The sequence below is a fragment of the Anomaloglossus baeobatrachus genome, chromosome 1 (assembly GCF_048569485.1).
Source record: "Anomaloglossus baeobatrachus isolate aAnoBae1 chromosome 1, aAnoBae1.hap1, whole genome shotgun sequence".
Taxonomy (NCBI): domain Eukaryota; kingdom Metazoa; phylum Chordata; class Amphibia; order Anura; family Aromobatidae; genus Anomaloglossus; species Anomaloglossus baeobatrachus.
This window is the reverse complement of record NC_134353.1, coordinates 309,417,189-309,436,261: the sequence shown is the minus strand read 5'-3', so window position 1 is coordinate 309,436,261 and position 19,073 is coordinate 309,417,189. Positions and strand designations below refer to the sequence as shown.

General features: G+C 46.1%; 1 protein-coding gene across 2 annotated transcripts in view; it reads right to left on the bottom strand.

The window, feature by feature from the left end:
* The window catches only part of FAM13A (family with sequence similarity 13 member A), a 344,313-nt gene that overhangs the window by 316,404 nt on the left and 8,836 nt on the right, over window positions 1-19,073 (bottom strand). Inside the window, exon 1 of one of the 2 annotated variants that reach the window (XM_075351152.1) lies at window positions 11,243-11,264. The exons of the other annotated variant lie outside the window; for it this stretch is intronic. The gene's annotated coding sequence lies outside the window, so the exon portion shown is untranslated. Of the gene's footprint in view, window positions 1-11,242; window positions 11,265-19,073 lie in introns of those variants that run through there. 2 annotated transcript variants of the gene reach the window in all.

Sequence of the window (19,073 nt, the reverse complement as noted above, 5' to 3'; positions counted from 1 at the left end):
TCCCTGCTTATGTGGGACAGGAATCGTACTTTTCATGGAAACACTCCGCAATCGCACAAGGAAAAGCACTGCTACAGTATATACAACATAATATATAATGACTACAGCACCACTGCTGTATTCTACCACAGTTTGTGCTAATGCTCGGAGCTGTCATTGGAAGGCAGTGATAAGATGACACAGTTTATTACATCTAATAAAATCACCACCTTCTTTAGTTTTGATATTATTACTTTCTAATAAATAAAATAAATAAAAAAGGCAAATTAGCTTGCTTACGAGAGCCTGTATACCTAGCGGTAAAACTAGATGCAATTTACAGGAAGTTTCAGATGCCGCACTGGAAAATCAATGTAATTAGTGGTAATCCTCCTGCGGTTTTGCTGCACACATTGACAGCGCAGCCCACCGAGAGATCAAGAATACCTTATCAGTATTTCACTCACCCATACAGTATAAAGGTGGTGTCACACACACCGACGACAACGACATCGCTGCTATGTCGCCATTTTCTGTGACGTAGCAACGACCTCAACAGCGATGTCGCTGTGTGTGACACATAACAATGATCAGACCCCTGCTGCAAAATCGCTGCTCGCTCCTGAATATTCCAGGTCATTTTTTGATCGCTGCTATCCCGCTGCGCCACATGCACCCTTGTGTTTGACACCGCAGCAGCGACGGTCGCGACGACGCTGAAGGCAGTGACGTAGGACTGAAGACAGGACAAGGGCGTGTTTTTGCGGTGTATTTTGCAACGCCCCTACGACTACGATTGGTGGTTACAACAGCGTTCCGATTGGGTAACTTGCCGAAGGCGTTACAGTGATTTCATTCTTTAAGTTCCATTCTTTGTTCCACGTAGTAGATTCTCTGTCTGGTGTCGCTAGTGTGTTGTTCTTTGTGGATCTGAATGAAATAGAATGAATGAAAGCACTACTGCGTCTTCCTTTGTTTGGCACGGTCACCCAATCAGGCGCCGCTGTAGCGATCACCAATCGGAACAGAGGGGCGTGAAAAGAGGCAACGCAAAACATGTCTAGGGGTAAACACCACGCCTCTATCAAGGTCTGAGTCGTCGCATAGCGACGCGTGTGACACCGTACAACGACCGTCGAGGTCGCTATGATCGCTGCTCCGTCGCTGCTTAAAATTACATGTTTGACAGCTTAGTAGCGTTCATCTAAGGTCGTTGTTACATCACAGGAAATGGTGACGTAACAGCGACGTCGTTGTCGTTGTGTGTGAACCCAGCTTTACCGATAGTTGTCGCAGCTTTGTGATATGGTATTTCGCTGCATACTTTTAACATCTTTCCAACATATGATGTACATGTATGCCAGGAGGGAAAGTGGTCACGGTGTCTAAGGACAAGGTAACCGAGTATAGATGGCTACTGTCACTTACTGCAGGTCATCTTGTACTTGGACAACCCCTTCTTAAATACTATATTCTCCAATATCAAATAAGATACTGATCCCCGACTCTAGTGCCATCCCAGTGATATCGGTTGATTGCTCTCAGTGAGAGAAACAAAAATAAAATTTTGTAGTTCTGATACCTTTACATTTTTCAACTGGCTAACACGGTACCAAAACCTTTTTCTTTTAACCAGTGATATCGGTGTCACGACTGGTGTGACATTGGCTGAAGTGCAAACATGGCATAACAATCAGTAGTCCCTAATGACCACAGATTGTTATGGCATGTGAGCATTGCAACCAATGTCATGCAAGCCTTGGGAGACCCCACACCGCCATCGCTTGAATAGCGCTGATGCTGTATCTGTTACCTTTATTTTACAATGGAGGATATAGTATTCAGAACGAGATTGTCCGAATGGAATAAACTAGTGATGGGTTGACCCAGACTGCAAACGTATGGATCCGCACGGTTTCAAAAGTATACGGGTGCTGGGCCTCAAGTTCTCAAGGAATTTCGGCTAATCATCCAGATCCAGCAACTCGGGAAATAAAAGAAAATAAAGGAAAAATAAAACAAACAGACTATACTTAACAGAGTCTCCGGTATGGCTGTAACCGCTTCCGAGCCGCTCACTTGTTTTCCGGGGCTGCTTATTAGCCTCATATATATTCATTGCTTCCCCCGCACACCGGCAGTCCTGGCGTCTGTGAGTGGTTGCAGTCAGACAGCGCCCCCAGCCTATGTGACAGTGTCTGATTGCTTGCAATCACAGACCCTGTATGCATCTCTTGGCAAAAAAAAACCTGCGTTTTTTTTGCCAGGAGATGGAGGTCTCTAAACTCAGTGACTTCACCTGAGGTGAAGTCACTGTGTTTAATGAAGTTACCGGAGGTCAGGTTACTTTTGATCACAGGTAGAGGGCTGTGGGAACCTCCAGCTGAGACCACAAATAGCCTGAGTGACATCACCACTCTTCACGAGGGTGATTCATTCTCTGCCTGAAGCTCAAAGCAGGCAGTCATGTTCTATGGCTGTGCCTTCAGATGTAGCAGAGCTGGAATATCGAGGGACCTCGTGTGGATTACCTCAGACCTGGGTGTTTTGGGGGTTAATAAATTGATGAAAGAGACTGTGTTTTTTTGTGGTTTTTGTGTTTATTTCTTTTCACATACAGATTAGTAATGGGGGAACGCAGACACCTCCAATTACTAATCTAGGACTTAGTGGCAGTTATGCGCTGTTATTAACCCCTTTATTATCCTTATTGCCACCGCACCAGGGCAATTGGGATGAGCTGGGTAAAGTTCCGGGCTTGGCACAACAAATGGACGCGACAATCCTGGGCAGCTGAAGGCTGCTATTTTTAGGCTAAGGGACCCAATAAGCATGGGTCCTCTGCAGCCTGAGAATACAAGGCCCCAGCTGTCTTTAGCATAGCTGGATATCAAAATTGGGGGGACTGCACACCATTTTGTAAATTATTTAACTCATTTATTACCAAAAAAAAAAAAAAAGCCACATGTGGTTTCTCTTATTTTGATATACAGCCAAGATAAGAGGACGGCTGGCGGCTGCAGCCTGTAGTGTATGCTTTATCTGTGTTGGGTATCATAACATGGGGGGACCTTAGGACGCATGAGCAATAATGAGCATTCCCAGATGTAGTATTAGCGGCCCAAAAGTAGTTACAGCCGCACTGTAGACTTGGAAAGTATAGTGCGCTTGCTCTAATCCCCTTATTCCTTTCACTACCATTTTTAAGCGCCGAATTCTGGTCTCAATAGACTTCTATGGGGAACAGTGTCCGACCTGATATCCGGGATCTATTCCGGACCAGAAACATTTTTTTTTTTTAAATACAGTTAGTCTTACCGATACCGGATATCTGCGAGTTCGCCCATCACTAAAACTAACCCCTTTAATCACTATTATGACACAATTCTGACAAGCGATTTGCAGTAATCTGATGTCATAACTCCAATCACTGCCAGACAGTGACGACATGACAGTAGCTGAAAAACTGGAGCAGTATGTGAGCAGTCACTCACTGTGCCCTGCTGCGACTTCTAGTTCACCACATCCACAGCTCTGCTACTTTATTCTTTTAAATCATCAACAATTGTGGTCAATTAGTAGGACACTCCCATTACCTATGCAACAACAATTTGAAAAATGTCGCATACAATTTTCAAAAAAGGAGCAAAAAATCCCAAATTATTAAAATCTAAATTTTTATTGAAGACAAATATTAAAAACATACCAAAAAAAGTAAAAAGATGTATACAGAAAAGAAAAGAGGACATAGCGGCATAACAAACGAAATTGCATATAATAGTATCCAAAATACAATGAAAAAGTGACTAGTGAGTGAATTCAATGTAAATCTAATTACCTCCCAACATCAATACTTCGCCACGGCATAAAAGCAATATTTATAAAGTGTCCTAGTGCATAAAATTGCACATGGCCCTTATTAAATAATTAGTATGTACCAAAAGGGGATATAAATATTGAAAAATATATATCTATGTGGGGATAATAGTACAAAAATAAACAAACAGTTACAAAGATGTGAATTGTTATATATGCTGTGCACGCCCCCGTTGAAGTCGGGTGGTAGCGAAACATACGTCGGGGTGAGAGGTCGGCGGCACACACTGTATTTTACCCGGGTAACTATCGTGTATTTTGTTCTGGGCTCTATTTGTGTCTAATGCGGTATAATTTATATTAGTCCTTACAATCCTTAGCACCATGTTGCTTCGGGATTAACCCCATCTATTGATAGTGTTTGGTAGTACATCCACAACACAATAGTGGGTTACTTGCACAGCATATATAACAATTCACATTTTAGTGACTATTTCTGCTTTTTTATTTTTGTAGTATTATCCCCGCATAGATATATATTTTTCAATATTTATATGCCCTTTTGGTACATACTAATTATTTATTTAATAAGGGCCATGTGCAATTTTATGCACTAGGACACTTTATAAATATTGTCTTTATACCGTGGCGAAAGTATTGATGTGGGGAAGTAATTAGATTTACATTGAATTAATGCACTAGTCACTTTTTCATTGTATTTTGGATACTATTATGTGCAATTTCGTTTGTTATGCCGCTATGTCCTCTTTTCTTTTCTGTATACAGCTCTTTTAACTTTTTGGTATGTTTTAATATTTGTCTTCAATAAAAATTTATATTTTAAGAATTTTGGATTTTTTGCTCCATTTTTGAAAAATTGTATTACGGTATTTTTCAAATAGTTGTTACTTTATTCTTTTGTTGCAATTGAATTTGCTGTTGACCGCTGAATTTAACTCCAATCTCTTAACCACTCATTTCCTGATCCCGGACCTATCCCTAAGGCTATGTGCGCACTAGAAAAGTGATTTTTCTCAAGAAAATTTCTTGAGAAACTTTTGGGAGTTGAAGATTACCGCACCTGCGGTAAAAAACCGCACCAAATCCGCGGGAAAAAAAGCAAGCTGTTTTGCCGCGGTTTTTCCGCAGGTTGGTCCCTGCGTTTTTTTTATGCTGAACAGAAATAAATAATATAGATAATAGATAGATAATGGATAGATAGACAGATAATGGATAGAGGGATAGATGAATAGATAGATAGATAGATAGATAGATAGATGAGAAAGACCTATATAATGTCCCATCCCCCTGCATATTCTAAGCTGGCACCCTTTAGTGACTTTCATGTGGCACTAAAAAGGTGCCTTGCCTTGTATTTAGCCAAAAAATAAATAATTAAAAATAAAATGACGTGGGGTTCCCCCTATTTTTGTAGCCAGCTAGGGTAAAGCAGACTGCTGCAGCCTGCAAACCACAGCTGGCAGCTTCACCTTGGCTGGTAATCCAAAACAGAGGGCACCCCACGCTGTTATTTTACATTAAATAAATAATTTAAAACAAAAAACGTGGAGTCCCCCCAAATTGGATCACCAGCCAAGGTAAAGCGGACAGCTGGGGTCTGATATTCTCAGACTAGGGAGGTCCACTGTTATTGGACACTCCTCAGCCTAAAAATAGCAGGCTGCAGCCGCCCCAGAAGTGGCGCATCTATTAGACGTGCCAATCCTGGCTCTTCGCCCCAACTCATCCCGTTGCCCTGGTACGGTGGCAAACGAGGTAATATATGGGGTTGATGCCAGATGTGTAATGTCACCTGGCATCAAGCCCTGGGGTTAGTGATGTCACGCGTCTATCAGATACCTGACATCACAAACCCAGTCAGTAAGAAATATAAAATAGACAACAAAAAAAGTTTTATTTGAAAAAAAACACTCCCCACATTCCCTCTTTCACCAATTTATTGATAAGAACAATCAATTCCACGTCCGGCGTAATCCAATAAGGGGGGGCGTCCCACGGCGATCCATACCATAGTCACTGTCCCAGTCCATGAAGAACAGAATGTTCCCCATTGGCTGGGAGAGCAATGCAGTGACCTGAGCTAACATCAATAGCCCAGGTCACTGCAGGGGATGACGAGCGCTGCCATCAGGAGGATAGATGAGATCATTACCTGCTGTGATGATCTCCTGCAGTCCTGCCATCAGCGCTGTCAATGCCTTCTATGCCCGCCGAGTTGTCAGCAGTATTGCGAGAGCCCGTGACGTCACCGCTAGTGACAGTCTCGGGCCGCTCGCGAGACGGGCATAGACAGCAGTGACCGCGGTGATGTCAGGAGGCAAGAGATCGTCACAGCAGGTAATGATCTCATCTCACCTCCTGACAGCAGCGCTCGGCATCCCCGCGGCTGCATGCACTGCTGAGTGTCAGTGTCTGCCTGCGCTGCAGGGTGACAAGCTGCCGATACTGCGGGCAGACACTGACACTGCTGTGTGTGCAGCGGTGGGGCTGCAGCGGGACACAGACTGCACGGGCACCCGCCGGACGTCACATGGAAGCGCTTCTGTGCGGCGTCCAGGGAATGTGACGTCTGTGTTTACGCTGCTCCGCTTCCTCTTCCTGGCATAATGACATCACTCCCTGCAAAACCGCAGGGAGCGATGAGCATTACCGCAAGTAAATCGCGGCTATACCGGGGGTATACCGCACATCATTTGCTACCTGAGGTATATCCCCGGAATTTCGCGATTACATTACAGTGAATTCCGGGGCTATTCCGCAGGTACCTGCGGAAAATAATGGACATGCTCATTTTCTTAAGAAATTTTCTTGAGAAAAATCCGCAGTGTGCGCACAGCTATTTTTTGTTCCCATAGGTTTTGCTGGGAAATGTCTGCAGAAAGATTTCAAACCTTTCTCAAGAAATTTCCGCAGCAAATCCGCGGGTAAAATTGCCTAGTGCGCACATAGCCTAAGGGTGCTTTACACGAGACGATCTATCGTGCGATAGATCGTCGGGGTCACGGTTTTTGTGACGCACATCCGGCGTCGCTTGCGACGTCGGCCTCTGTGACACCTCCTAGCGACGCAGTATCACTCACAAATCGTGAGTTGTGTACTCGTCGCTAGGTTTCATAAAATTGTTTATGAAACATGGCGCCGGGTGTTCATCGTTCCCGTGGCAGCACACGTCGCTCCGTGTGACACCCCGGGAACGATGAACTGCAGCTTACCTGTGTCCCGCGGCTCCCGCCGGCTATGTGGAAGCAAGAAGGTGGGCGGGATGTTTACATCCCGCTCATCTCCGCCCCTCCGCTTCTATTGGGCGGCCGCCGCTGTGACGCCGAACATCCCTCCCACTTCAGGAAGTGGATGTTCGCCGCCCACAGCGACGTCGCCCGGAAGGTAAGTACGTATGACGAGGGGTTAATGAGTTTGTGCGCCACGGGCAATCAATTGCCCGTGACGCACAAACGACAGGGGCGGGTACGATCGATCGTGAAATCGAACGATCGGTCATCCCATGTAAAGCAGGCTTTAGGCTAAGTTCACACATCAGTTTTTTTCCAATCAGGCACAATCCGGTTTGTGTCTGATGCAATGGATCCGTCTCAGGTTGTGTAAAAACGAATGCGACGGATCCGGTAAAAAATGCTGAGAGACCCCATCATCACCGCACAAACACCGGTACTACTGCCCCCACCATCATCGCACACACAGGCACTCTCGCACACACCATCACCGCACATACACAGGCACTCCCGCACGCATCATCACCGCACATACACCGGCACTCCCGCACGCATCATGACCGCACATACACCGGCACTCCTGCACGCACCATCACCGCACATACACTGGCACTGCCGCCATCATCACCGCACATACACCGGCACTCCCGCACGCATCATCACCGCACCTACACTGGCACTCCCGCTCCCATCATCACCGCACATACACCGGCACTCCCGCACGCATCATGACCGCACATACACCGGCACTCCTGCACGCACCATCACCGCACATACACTGGCACTGCCATCATCACCGCACATACACCGGCACTCCCGCACGCATCATCACCGCACCTACACTGGCACTCCCGCTCCTATCATCACCGCACATACACCGGCACTCCCGCACGCATCATCACCGCACATACACAGGCACCCCCGCACGCACCATCACCGCGGGGGAAGCAGGGAATACGAGATTGAATAATGGGCGGCCGGCATTTTCAAATCAGGAGAAGCCGCCAGAGCTTTGTGACAGCCGTGCAGCGCCGCGCCCGTGATCGGTGAGTGGGTGAGAGTGAGTGAATGAGTCAGTGAGTGAGAGAGTTTGAGAGAGAGTGAGTGAGTGAGTGATTGATTTTCTGACAAGCAATGACTTTTTATCACTTCTGGGCATGCTCAGAAGTAAAACCCGGATCCGGTACATGCTTCCGGCGTTTGATGCATGCCACCGGATCCGGGGCGCATAGACTTTCATTATGCACCATAACGCACAGCGTGGCACCCGGCGCTGTGCGGTTTTTTTCCGCAGGAAAAAAGCGTTCCTCTCTGCGTCCTGTGCGGCCGCCGGAGTGACGATTGTTTCCGCATCCGGCAAAAACCGGATCAAACGCAAGTACATGCGGCACAATCCGGCATTAATAAAAGTCTAAGAGGAAAAACCGCCCTGGCGGCAAAAAAAAAACGGATGAGTTTTTCCCGCAAATCACCGGATTGTGCTGCAGAGCAAAAACCTGATGTGTGAACATACCCTTACACACCACACCCCACCAATGTGAGCATAAGGCAGCAGATAAGCTCAGTTTCGGACCAGCTTCCCTGTCCCTGCTGAAGAAAAGCCTCCCCACAGCATGATTCTGCCACTAACTTGTTTGATGCCGGTAAGGGTATGTTCAAGGTGATGTGCAGTGTTTGTTTTCTGACACACATAGTGTTTTGCATTTAGCCCAAAAAGTTCTACATTGGTCTTATCTGACCAGAGCACCATCTTCCACATGTAATGTAGGGGTCATAGCTAGCATGTAATGTAGGGATCATAGTTCGCATGTGGAATAATGCATGTGGGTGGTATGTCATTTTATCAGAAAAATATTGCATTTCTCCATTCCTAGAATGGAACTGAAAAACAGAACTGCAGAAAGCAGAGGTAAACAGAGCCTGACTTGTAAAGGGATAATCAGTATATATTTTGGAATTGCTGTGTACAGCATGCAATTCCCTTTTGTAAAAAATAAATGGGAGCTTCTTTGGATGGCCGCCTCTGTTCTGTTCTTTATATCAGTTCTTGATACTTCTCTGTTTCCAAGTTACATGCTCTACTCTCATTTTTGGTTACTGTGCATTTGGATACAACTACATGGACATTGGGACCCATTTGAGAATGAATCTGATATTCGTATGTAGAGATCTTTACTATATTGTGTCATCTTTTGTTACAACTGTTTTCTCAACATGTGTGGATGGCGGTGTCCTAGTGGTTGTCCTAAGACTATTCATAATGTTAACATTGTTTTGCACTATCTTGTAATTCCATGAAAGTTTAATAAAAAGAGATTAAACATAAAAAAAAATGGGAGGACATGCAGAGAAGAGAGAGACATAGGTCTTATCTGGTTATCTGATTATCGCGGGTCACGACAATACAAAAGAATTATGGCTAATAGGGTTCTCTATTCCACATTGTGCATATCTGGATTTGTACAACCTACAATCCACACAAACAGGGGGAAAATTGGTGACATGTTCCATGTTACTTACTTCACCTGCTGTATGTGTACCAAATTTATCCAACAGCTTGAACCACTGTGCAGAATGTTGCACATTTTAAGGTCTTAGGGTGCTTTACACGCTGCGACATCACTAGCGATCTCATTAGCGATGTGACACGCCAGATCACAGATGCGATCTGCCGAGATCGCACATAGGTCCTTTTTTTTATAGCGCCGGTCACATGTGCGATCTCCGTGTCACATCACTAACGAGATCGCTAGCGATGTCGCAGCGTGTAAAGCACCCTTTACTAGTCACATGTCACTATTTTGCATCAGTGTTTGTAAGCTAAAACCAAGAGAAAAGTTATAATTGAAAGATTGACACTTGTTCTGTGTTTTGGCATACAAATACTGATCAAAAATATCGATGTGTGAAGAAAGCGTAAGATTGTCTAATTTTACTGTGTAAAGGGCCCGTTACACGCTACAATTTATCTGACGATCGCATGTGCGACGTGACACGCCCAGATCGTATTTACGATTTGCCGGTATCGCTTATAGGTCGTTTATTTGCTGTCACGCGTAACAATCTCAAAATGGACGCATCAGCGATCAACGATATATTGTTGGATCCAGGCGGTTGTTTGATGTTGGCAGGGTGTCAAACGGAGCAATATGTCGGCTGCTTACCCAAAACGAACAATTTTTAAAAAATGAATGACGTGTCAACAATCCACGATTTTCATCCTATTTGCGATCGTGCAGAGTCGCTCGTCGGTGTCACACGCAACAACGTCGCAAACGATGCCGGATGTACGTCACGAAATCTGTGACCCCGATGACATATCTCCCGATAAATTGTAGCATGTAAGGCCCTTAAGAATTAAAATTGTTCAAAAGAATCCTTCAGACTCGTGATGGGGGTGTCCGTGAGACTTTTGGCATTTTAGAAGGCAAGATTACCACTGCTCGCTGAATTTATACATCTGTAAAGAAATGTATGAAATGGCAAGATCTCACGTACTCGCTGGTAACATACACTAAAGGCCCCTTTACACACTGAGACTTTCTAGCGATCCCACCAGCGATCCCAACCTGGCCGGGATCGCTACAAAGTCTCTGGTGAGTCGCTGGTGAGCTGTCAAACAGGCAGACCTGGCCAACGACGCAACAGCGATCCGGACCTGCAGAACAATCTAGTTAGTCATTGAGGACGTTGTAAAGCAGCTTTTTGAAAGGGAAGTCGCTGTAAAGTCCCCTTTACACACTGAGACTTTCTAGCGATCATGCTGCACAGCGGGAAACAAAGGACCAAAGAATGGTCCTGAACGATTTGTAGCAATCAGCGACCTCACAGCGGGGGCCAGGTCGCTGATGTGTTTCACACACTGCAATGTCGCTGGGGAGGTCGCTGTAACGTCACAAAACCGGTGACGTTACAGCGATGTCGTTTGCGATGTTGCAGTGTGTAAACCCACCTAAACATTACATGAAGGCCCATGTAGAGCCTTTTAACACTGATACCTGCTAGATAACAACATACAATGTCATAGGACTAATTACAGTAACAGTTTCCCAGTAAATATTTCATCATCCCTATCATCTAAGCAAATATTGAATCATGAATCATTGAGTGTTTAAGGAAGCAGACTAGTACTCTATGGTGATTTTATCCAGAAGTAGTGGGAGCAGCTCTAATGACTCAGACATGCCTGTACTCACACATAAAGTAAGCGCTCCGGCCCCCATCCTTTCAGGAAGTGTCTGGAAGATCTGCTGTATATAGTCCACAATCTGCCGAGATGATATGCTCCGATAATCCTTTTTGGATAGGACTAATAACTGGATGCATGGGTAAAGCTCTCAGTGCGCACATTGTACACTTCTCGCTATTCATGATTTACAAGCATGCACATGGCTGAGAAGAGCACCATCCTGGAGAAACCTGATCCCGAGGCAGCTATTGGGAATAAGACATTAGTCATGTGACAAAAGCCTAAACCCTATTAGTATAGACATGCTGTGCAACTGCACGAATGCTTAGCCATGTCCCAGAAGGGTGAGCCATTTAATCCGAGCTTCACAATAGCTTTCATTGTATTAGAAAATTGCCAGAACAGATTTCAAAGTGTAGACAATCTCGCATCTCACATCGTTTTTTATCCATACTATTTATTATTTACACTGAAATAAAAAAAAAATTAAATGCAGACAGCATCTGGTTACATGACTCTACAATCCGGCCTTTCCTTGACTACAGCATATGGTTTAAAGATGCATCTTTCAAGCACATCACATAGACACTGAAGTTTAAGACAACTTGACCACAATTAATAGATGATGTAATGTATAAGGAATAGAGAAAATAATTAAAAATTAAAAAAAAACAACAAAACACTGGATTCTATCTAAAGACCCATACACATTAGGCAAAAATCGTCTGACTCGGTCTCGTCTCTCCCCTGACATCATCTGTTGAATTTCTGATGGCCAATCTTTATGTTCTCTGTGGAGGCAAGTGGATGCGAGATCAGTTTGGAGAAGTCTTTTCCTAGAGAACACTGGAACCCTCAGTCAAGCCAAGCCAATTTGTTAATTTACTGTACAGAAAAAAAATGAAGGAACTGCTGTTTCTAGTACATCTGCTGCCCCCCAAACAAATAAAAAAACAATCAAAAAGTTGTAAGCGCAGGCAGATCCCAACTTATAAACATCCGACTTATGTATGACCCTCAGCTCTGAACGTTGGACATTAACCCCCCCCCAAATCTAATGCTCGCCTGACCGCTGACTTTTTGGGCCACCATACGATCCTCCTCTTTCCACATGCAGCATCTTTGGCTTTTTCAGGACTACTGGCCGTGTCCAAGCAGGAGAACAAAAAGGTGGCTTTACACGCTACGATATCGTTAATGTTTTGTCGTCGGGGACAAGTTGTTAGTGACGCACATCCGGCGTCATTAACAATATCGCAGCGTGTGACACTGACCAGCGACCTCAAAAATGGTGAAAATCGTTCACCATGGAGAAGTCGTCCCAAACTCAAAAATCGGTAAGGGTTGTTTATCAAGGTGGTTCATCGCTCATGCGGCAGCACACATCGCTGTGTGTAACACCGCAGGAGCGAGGAACGTCTCCTTACCTGCCGCCGGCCCCAATGCGGAAGGAAGGAGGTGGGCGGGATGTTATGTCCTGCTCATCTCCGCCCCTCCGCTTTGATTGGCCGGCCGCTGTGTGACGTTGCGGTGAAGTCGCTGTGATGCCGAACATCCCTCCTCCTTGAGGGAGGGATTGTTCGGCAGTCACAGCGACGACGCCGACCAGGTATGTGGGACGCTGCCGTAGCGATAATGTTCACTACGGCAGCGATTACAAACAATCGCATGCGCAACGAGGACGGGTACTTACACGCTCGCTATCGCTACAAATTGCTAGCGATATCGCTACCGTGTAAAGCCCCCTTAAGTGTCATAAGGTTGCATCATCATTGCAACTTACGATGTGCAGTGTACCAACCTGGATGGGCTATGAAAGTCCTGTCCTATGTGAAGACGCCATAGACGTGGCATGGCCAATGATTGACAAAGAGGAACTGGGTGGAAAGCAGAAGACTAGCCAGAGTGGTAAGTATTGTTTAAAAAGAAAACAATACTCATCTGTTTATCAGCCCCCTGCTCGCTAAGCGGTCCTCTTCTTCCCGCCGTTGCGCGCTGCATCTTCAAGACTGCCAGATGCATTCAGGCCACGTGGGTTACTGCACACCATAAGGTCCCAATCTTATGACGCCCAGTTACCTCCAAGGCCTGGACATGGCCGGAAGTCTTGGTCTATAGTGAAGAGGATGGGGATATGGTGCGTGACTGTGGAAAGAAGAGAACCGGATGGTGGGTGGTGAGCAGCAGATCGTTGGGATCATTCCTTGATGAGATATGTTTTTTCTTTCCCGGTATGTTTCAGGTTCCAATTGTTCATAATCTCAAAAATAAGCTCAAAATCTCAAATTTTAATAAAAAGAACAGAATTTTTAGTCCAGTGCACATTTTGTGCTGGCTTTCCTGTTTTTTATTCTTCATTGAATTGGTCAGTGGCTGACCTCCACCTAGCCATGCACCCTAATATGGTTTGTTTTTCATCTGTTTTGATTTTGTCAATTGGTGGTTGTTCACATTCAGCCATCAAGCCCTGTCCACAGGCTATTTACTTCAAGCCCAAGTCTGTCCCGCTCACAGCCCTGATTAAGTCGGTACAGGATTGAAAAGCACCAGGTAAGGCTACTTTCACACATCTGGTTTTTGCCGTTAGGCACAATCCGGTGTGTGCCCAATACCACAATCTGCGCCGGATCCGTTGCAAAACTGCTGCGATGGACCAGGTAAAAAAACGAGAATCCAGCTGTGGCCGCGGGTAACCTGAGTGACGTCACTGCTGACAGCGCAAATCACTTCAGTTGCTCCGTGAAGCTCACAGCGAGCGGCGGTGTTCTACTGCCGCTCCGGTCAGCTTCTGTTGTAGCAGAGCTGAAAGAGTTGTGGGATCTCACACTTCAGTCTGAACATCCATCATTTCAATGCAATTAGGCCATAAAAAGGGGAATTCTTTAATAACACTGAGTAACAATTAGAGTTGAGTGAATACAAGGTTTGGTGTTCGTACCAACACAGACTTTACAAAAAATAAAACAGAGTTCGGGTTTGAAGTTCAAGTACTTTATGTATGCAAACCCCTTGTGCAAGCATCGCTGTGCTCGGGTACACTTGGTGCTCAGCCCAGTGCAAGCCACTTGTAGTGTTTGAACAGCTCTCACAACATAACAACAGCAAGGTTGGATGTAGTGCGCACTAAAAAAAAAAATACATTCAAAAACCTAAATCTAGACCCCCGGAAGTGATCAGTTTATGGCTGGCTGCATGTAGGCAGAAACCCAAACTGCCCAATTAGTGGCTTCCATTGGGGTTCAGACAAAGTCCGGGTCCCAAACCAAACTTTATCTAGTCTGGCTGCATCTGCCGAACGGAACTTCCACGGGTCCGCTCAACTCAATTGCCAATTCCCACCCCTATTTTCTGTGGAACAGTCTGATCTCTGGATGTCATGTGTGAATATTGCAGGGAAAGTAGTAAATTATTTCTATATAGTAAAACTACTAATGAACTGCTGAGCACTCAGTTTATATCACTACCATAAATAATTCAACCTCGGGAGTCCATCATGACATTTTCAAAACCGTGCCATTGATTTTGACCTGCTGTGACTTCAAAACCAGTCTGAACAGGATATGAAAAATAAGAACTTAAAACGATAATCACCAAGAGGCAAGAAACATGAAAATGTATACGGCTGCCTCTCATGAATGCACCAGAGAAGCGTAAAGAGGGCTGATCACAAGCTCTCAAATGGACAGATTTTGCTCCTATTTTACTCATCACAGTAAACATGGGGTCCACAGTATATACATCACAGGAGAGGCTGGGGGCAAATACATCACAGGAGAGGCGTGGGGACAGAGATATAACTGGGGGCACACAGACATCACTGGGGGGGGATTACACATTAATGGAGACACATAGATATGCTGGGGGATGCTGGGCCTGCCATTCCTCACTTCATCTGTGGGACAGAAGCATAAAGAGCTAAAAGGTGATCAAAACGTAGCATCTGCGCAAAAATGGTACCGTTAAAAACATCAGCTCGAGGCGCAAAAAATAAGCTGTCACTGAGCCATAGATCCCGAAAAATGAAAGCGCTACGGATTGCAGAAAATGGCGCAAAAGTGTGCCACTCTTTTTGGAGAAAATTCTGATTTTTTTTAACCCCTTAGATTAAAAATTACCTATAAGTACAATATCTCAAAAACAATAGTGCAATCGCACTTTTTTTTTCAATTTTTCCACTCTTGAATTTTTTTTTGCTGTTTTCCAGTACATTAAATGGTAAAAGTTATGGTTTCATTTAAAAGTACAACTCTTCCCGCAAAAAAACAAGCCCTCATATGGTAAGATTGAAAAATAAAAAAGTTACGGCTCTTAGAAGAAGGGGAGCAAAAAAAAACAAAAAACGAAAAATCGCCAGGGTGAAGGGGTTAAACATGTACTGTAGACAAATGACATGTACAAAATGATGCAGTAAAAAAAGCAAAAAAAAAAGGCAGCAAAGCCTGCTTTTTGTAAGCAGCTTCTTATAATACAGTGCATCTTCTCTTAGGTGCCGCACTTTCAATACAGCAGGGGTCCCCAACCCGTCCCTCGTGAGCCACATGTGGCCCGGCTGCTTCTGACAAGTGGCTCGCCTTCAGTCCCCAGAATGTAGCAGTACATGGACGTTTCTCAGGGTCTGCGTTTCTTGGTGGGTAGACTAGGCAGCTCATGCTCTGAGGGGCCCCCAGCCTTTAAATCATAAACTTCAGTGATCGTACTGTACAATCACTAAAGCTTCCGCAGTTGCAGAATGACCTTTGGTAACATCACAGGCAAGTAACTCACCTAAGGTCCTAGCACTGCACTGTGGGAGTCCCCAGACCTGCACATATGCAGTGTCAAGGACCTGGAGACCCCGCCTCTATTCAAATATATGCGCATCTGTCAGGCGTGCATACATTTGAACAGTGCGGCCAACGACAGGACTAACGCGGAAGAGCTCCTCTGCACCACACCGCAACATACCTTCATCACTGGGGCCGGAGCGGCAGAGAAGAGCAGGAGAACGCACAGGCACAGGTAAGCTCTCCAGTACGAGCTGACGAGGACATGTAGGCAGGGGCGTAACTACTGCGAATGCAGAGATCGCCACTGCGACCGGGTCTGCCCTAGCCTGATTCAGATGGATGTGTGTCCGAGGGCATAGAGACCCGTCAGGTCCCTGGACTGCGATGTGCTCGCCGCTAATGAAGGCCATGAATAGTCATTGCTCCCCACGCCCACAATTGTGGGCGTGGGGAGCAGATAATAGGCTGACAGCTGCCAGTGTTGTAAGTGGCAGCACATCACACTGATGTCATGCGCTGCGCCACTTAAACCCTGGTCAGTTGCCATGCCAGTGTCGCAGGAGGACGCCAGAGAACGCAGGATTGGCGAGTACAATCGTTTATTGATTCATTTATTTTTTTTACTGTGTACTGGGGTGGGACTATCTACCAGGAGGATGGGGAGGCCATCTACCAGGATAGAGAGCTATATATCAGGATGGGGACATGCTTGGGACATATAGCAGGATAGGGCTATATACCAGGATGGGAACATGGAGCCATATAAACCAGGATGTGGCCATGATAAGGCCATATATACCAGGATAGGGCCATGATGGGGCCATATATACCAGGATGGGGCCATATATACCAGGCCATATCCATGATCGGGGATATGATATGTGGTCTGGTCATAGTGTTGCGGTATTTCTCCCTTGTATGTAGTAATACTTGGTTACTACGTGGTCTAATTATGGTGTGGTGGTATTACTCTCTTGTATGTGGTTGTATTTGATCACTATGTGTTGGTAAAATGTTATCTGGTCATAACGTCGCGGTATTTCTCCCTTGTATGTGCCTGTATTCGGTCACTACGTGGTAGTAATACAGTGTTTCCCCGATAGTAAGACACCCCCGATAGTAAGACGTAGTGGGGGTTTTAGGGGGGGGGGGTCGGCTAATGTAAGACGTACCCCGAAAGTAAGACATAGTAAACTGTACGTTGGAAAAATAAAAAGCCATAGTACCGGTACCTTTTGCTGCATTAACAGTGGGATGTGGCCGGTTAGAGCGGGATGCGGACGGTTAGAGCGGGATGCGGACGGTTAGAGCGGGATGCGAACGGATCTGGAGCGGAATGAGCGGAGGGATGTGGAGGCCGTGGGAGACGCAGTAATGTTGTACGTGGTTCATCAGGACCATGGACAACATACAAAAACACGCAGCCTCAGTGCCCTCATGTGCAGCCGCTGGTGGCCCCTCTGATTGGCCCAGCGGCTCCTGCATGAGGAAGAAGAAGCCACACCTCTACCCAGCACCGCAGAGGAATTGATCCGATCGCCATTACGGTACCAAGTAAGCAATTCACAATATGCACCATGTAAAGTTTCCTTAACTTGCGGTACACTTACGGCGCAATCGCGCCAAGTCCCCATACAGTACATTGCATGGAGACTTTCTGCGATTGCTGTGGGATACTGTATGGGGCTGTTACCCTATGGGAGGCTGTGTGGGATACTGTATGGGGCTGCAACCCTAATTTTATAGTTAAAACAAAAATCGACATTTTTTTTTCCAATATAAGACATACCCCGAAAGTAAGACATAGTGGGACTTTTGGGGGTAAAAAGAATGTATGACACTGTCTTACTTTCGGGGAAACACGGTAGGTTGTCTGGTCATGGTGTGGCGGTATTTCTCCCTTGTATGTGGTATTATTGGTCTTAGTATAGTGGATTATGTTGTGTATGGATGTCACTTTTTCTCTCTGATATCAATATCTACTGCTAAATTGGCTTTGACTACGTTTTCATCTCTACAGTGTGGCTCTTGACCAACTTTCAAAGTCGAATTTGGCTCTCACGGTAAAAAGGGTTGGGGACCCCTGCAATACAGTGACCGGCCACCTTCCTAACGATCTTAATCATAGATCTGCTGATTAATAGCATTATCGGATGTGACAGGTTCCCTTTAAAGCAGGGGTCGGGAACCTATGGCGCGAGCCAGATGTGGCTCTTTTGATGGCTGCATCTGGCTCGCAGACAAATCTTTATTTAAAAAAATATCGTATTTTGCGGTGTGTAGGACACACTTTTTTGGGGGGAAAAATGGGGGTGCATCTTACAAACCGCTTATTGCTTACCGGGGCGGCAGTAGTGGCGCAGGGCCGGTGATACTGCGGGCTTGTAGGGTGTTGCAACGGCGAACCCGCAGTAGCCGGCGGACTGCTTTGAATCTCCCGCAGTTGACAAGATCGATGTAGCGCCTGGTCCCACCAGACCCCGTGGGGGGCACGCTCCCTCACATGTGCCCAGTCCCAGCATGGCTCCCACTAGCACTCCCAGTCATAGCCCCAGGCAGCGACGGCCTTCCTCTTACCGGTCCCATGGCTCTGCAGGCGCTGCTCCTGCTCCCAGGCATGCTGCAGCCTCTTCCTGTCTCCCTTCCTTACACAGAGCTGCAGTAAGTGACTCTAGGCTGCGCGTGAGGCCACGCCCCCTTTCTTAAAGCGGTATGCCCCGTTTTCTGGACGTGACCTCAGAGGTCACCTGTTACCTAATGGGTATTTAGGTTCACCTCCCCCAGCAGCAGGCGCCCGAGCAACGCTTCCATTAGAGTCTTGCCAGTGTCCACACCCCTTGTGCTGTTATCTGTTTTCTGTGCATTGATACCTGGTTCTAATCCCTTGTCTCACCGTAGTGCCATCCGTACCATTCCGGCTGGGGACGTCACCGCTCATACCGACAGTGGACGTCACCGTGCCCTACCTACCGTGGACATTATCTGTGCCGCACCTGCTGTGGACGTCACCGCTCATACTGACAGTGGACGTCACCGTGCCCTACCTGCCGTGGACATTATCCGTGCCGTACC